Source organism: Mandrillus leucophaeus, unplaced genomic scaffold (assembly GCF_000951045.1).
Source record: "Mandrillus leucophaeus isolate KB7577 unplaced genomic scaffold, Mleu.le_1.0 Scaffold9, whole genome shotgun sequence".
Classification (NCBI taxonomy): Eukaryota; Metazoa; Chordata; class Mammalia; order Primates; family Cercopithecidae; genus Mandrillus; species Mandrillus leucophaeus.
Window position 1 is genome coordinate 7,026,723 of NW_012109807.1, and position 4,055 is coordinate 7,030,777.

At 38.1% G+C, this 4,055-nt stretch overlaps 1 protein-coding gene across 1 annotated transcript in view; it reads left to right on the forward strand.

Annotated features, from left to right (window-relative positions):
• The first annotated feature begins 911 nt into the window (after positions 1–911).
• The window catches only part of TSGA10 (testis specific, 10), a 169,925-nt gene continuing 166,781 nt past the window's right edge, over positions 912–4,055 (forward strand). The window contains exon 1 of the mRNA XM_011969617.1: positions 912–1,034. The gene's annotated coding sequence lies outside the window, so the exon portion shown is untranslated. The remainder of the gene's footprint in view (positions 1,035–4,055) is intronic.

The window sequence follows — 4,055 nt, forward strand, 5'->3', positions numbered from 1 at the left end:
CTTTTAACACAATGGTAGCCTTGATTCAAGGAAAGAAGAAATTATTTTCCTAAGTTACACAATCTCTAAGATATGTTGTCAAATAAAACAGTGTGATGCAGAATAGTACGTATAGTATGCTAAAGTAAAAAATCTCTAACATTTGTTATTTTGCATATGTGTATGTATAGCTATAGTATGAATTCTTAGAAATGAAATTATTTAAACAGAAGCTATGTGCATTTGTCGTGTTGATAGATTTTATACAATTGTTCTCCATAAATATTGTATCAATTTACACTCCCACCGGTGATATATAAGGATACTATGTTATGTATCCATCTTACTGATCTTTGCCATGTGATAGTTAAAAGAGGGTGTCAGTGTTGTTTTAATTTGTGTCACTAAAGGTTGAGATTGAACATCGTAAAATACATTTAAGAGCCATTTCTGTAAATGTTCACATTCTTTGCCAATTTTTCTATTAGGGTATTTTAATCTTTTTTTATTTCTAGGAATTATTTATATATTAGGGAAATTCACTCTTTGTGATATGAATTGCAAATCTTTTTGCTTGTATAGAGTAGCAACAGCAAATGTAGCTAGCTAACAGCTGTTTTGGACAACACAAGCCTGAAGGTAGACTACTTAATTTGCTCCTGATCCCATATTTCTGTAGAACCATGATTGCCAAAAGGATAGTGTAGAATGTCTTTGAAAAGCATGTTCATACCATTTGGACAACACACAGAAAAAGTTTTATAAATTTTAAGAAGGTAAAGTTTGATGAAATCCTCTTAGCTGGTGGGAAATGGTTAAAAAAAAAATCTCAGAATATTATCAATTTTCAAAATGTATTGATGTGAGAAATCACAGAGCTGTTTTAAACTGAATGCCTCTGTATTATTTCCCATTCTTTGTACTAGGTTACCACCAAAGAACATGAGTTTGGTCTAGGGGCTCCAGTTTCTGAAGCTGAAAACTACCAGAATACTCTCCAGCTAGAACGAGAAGTGAGAAACCAAGACAGATTCATCTCAACACTGAAATTACAGGTTGCGTTTAGTTACAACATATTTTCCTGAGTTAATTTGGGGTGGGAGCCTATTTTGAAACAAGAAGATAGAGAATAAATAACTACCAATTCAGAGCTCATTTAAATGTTATGAGTCTAAAATCATTCAATTTTTATCTTAACCATTTTGATAAACATGAAGTCAGAGTCAATGAGTGCAAACTACATGTCAAGTGTTGTGCCAGGTACACAGTTTTTACTTAATCATCCCCAACTTGTGAAAAAGTGATGCTGTTCCATTTACAGATGTGGAAACTGAAGTTGTAAGAGGTTAAATAATTATGACACTTGAGTAACACGTAACAGAACTAGGATTTCTCCAAAATCCCATGTTAGCTGGGATTTGAACTCAATTCTCTGAACTCCAAGTTCAGTATTGTTCCTGTTCTCCTGATGCCTGAGTATAGTTATAATAAAGGCTATTAATGTAGTATAGTTATTAATGAAGGCTATTAAAAGAGATTTCTTTTTCCAGGAAGATAGAGTAGACTTAATTTTTCTTATTCCTCCTGCTAAGTACAGCTAAAAACTCTGAACACTATGTATAAAACAATTTAAGACTTTGACAGGTGGAGAGAAGAAGGAACATTGGCTAAGGCTCTCAAGACTCAAAAAACAGCGTGTTAGTTCCTGGGTTTCTTTTTCTCCATATGTCCTAGACAGGCTGCTAGAAAAACTGGCAACTGGAAATAACAATGGGCACAAAAGAAAGACCCAAGAAAAGCCATTCCTTCCTAGGCAAAGGACCAGGAAAGGAGCAGTCTATCAAGGCAGACAACTTTTAAGACACTAAGTATCCACTCCAAGCAAATACCACAGAAAAAAACTACAGCCCCATTCCTGCCAGCTCAGGCCAAGTAAAGAGCCACACTTTCCACGCTTGCCAGACTGTAACAAGGAGCCCAGCTTGTGCCCCACCCCACTCTTTCTCTCCCCACTCCTCCCACACCAGGGTGATAGCAGAGAAGGCTAAGTGGGAAACTAGGACTTTCATCCTCACCAGGGGATAAGGGGGCCCTGAACCCCATGATGTCAGCAGAGACAACGTGAGGAGCCACAGCATCTACTCCCACTTTATAGTAAGAGGCACTCCTTCTTGCTGTGGTATCAGAGGAGACCTGAACTTTCACCACCTATCAGCAGTAAAGGCCATCCACCCCTGGTGTCAGTGGGGGACACGTGGGGAACAGTAATGAGGCACCTCTGGGATTCCTTCCAGGCTGGTGTAATGGCAGAGGCTTAGTGGGGAGCCTGAACTCCCATTCTTGCCTAGCAGTATCTAGGAACACCACCCTTTCGAGATATCAACAGATGCCAGGTAGAGGAACTGGACTTCTACTTTGACCTAGCATAAATAAGGCAATGTCCCTCCTTTTTAGTTGGAGCAGTGTCACAGGAGGCCTACTAAAACATAAGATCCAGAGTCTTTTAATGCTAGGTCTCAATTTAAAAAAAGACATTGTAATCCAAAGAATCAGGAAGGTTTGAGAGAAGACAGGAGAAGCCAGCACTGAAATAGAACGGATGTTACAATTATCTGGCAAGGACTTTAAAGCAGTCATATAAATGCTTCAGCAAGCAATTATGAACATGCTGGAAACGAATGAAGAAAAGTTGTCTCAGGAAAAAAAGATATGAAGAAGAACCAAATGGAAATTTTGGAACTAAAAAATAAAGTAACTAGTCCACACAAAAGTCAGCATATGAATGTTTATAGCAGCTTTATTATAATTGCCAAAAACTTGGAAGCAACCAAGATGTCTTTCAATAGGTGAGTGGATAAGCAAACTGTTGTATGCCTATACAATGGAATAGTGTTCAGTGTATTTTAAAAATGAGCTATGTAGCCATGAAAAGACATGGAGCGAACCTTGAAAGCCTGTTGCAAACCTGAAAAGGCTACGAAATGTATGATTCCAACTACATGGAGATGATAAAATTATAGAAACCATAAAAAGAGCAGTAGTTACCAGGAATTAGAGGGAGAGGGGATGAATAGGTGGAGCACAGGATTTTTAGGGCAGTGAAACTGTTCTGTATGATATATTAATAGTGGATACATGTCATCCCATGTGTGTCAAAACTCACAGAATGAATAACACCAAGAGTGAACCCTAAGGTAAATTATTGACATTCGCTATTAATAGTGTAACAGTAGGCTGGGTGTGGTGGCTAACGCCTGTAATCCCAGCACTTTGGGAGGCTGAGGCAGATGGATCATGAGGTCAGGAGATCGAGACCATCCTGGCTAACACGGTGAAACCCTGTCTCTACTAAAAATAGAAAAAAATTAGCCGGGCGTGGTGCCAGGCACCTGTAGTCCCAGCTATTCGGGAGGCTGAGGCAGGAGAATGGCGTGAACCCTGGAGGCGGAGCTTGCAGTGAGCTGAGATCACGCCACTGCACTCCAGCCTGGGCGACAGAGCAAGACTCTGTCTCAAAATGATAATAATAATAATAATATTAATGATGATGTAGCAGTATTATTTCATCAATTGTGAGAAATATACCACATTAATATAAAATGTAAATAATAGAGGAGACTATGTGTTGAGGGAGAGAGGGAGGAGTATGTAGGAACTCTTTGTACATCCTAATCAATTTTTTGTAAACCTAAAACTACTCCAAAAACTTAGTCTATTAACTACATGAGAGAAAATATTTCCAAGTTACATATCTGAAAAGGGCTTAGTATCTAGAATATACAAAGGACTCCTACAATTAACCTCTTTTCCCCCAAAAAAATCTAATTCAAAAATGGGCAAAGGACTTGAACAGATATTTCTGCAAAGAAGATATACAAATGTCAATAAATACATGAAAAAGATGATCAACATCAGCCATTAAAGAAATGCAAATCAAAACCATGAGATACCACTTCATACCCATTAGGATGGTTGTTATAATGGAAAATAACAAGTGTTGGTGAGGATGTGAAGAAATTGGAGCACTTGCGTTGCTGTTGGGAATGTAGAATGGTCCTGCCATGGTGAAAAATCAT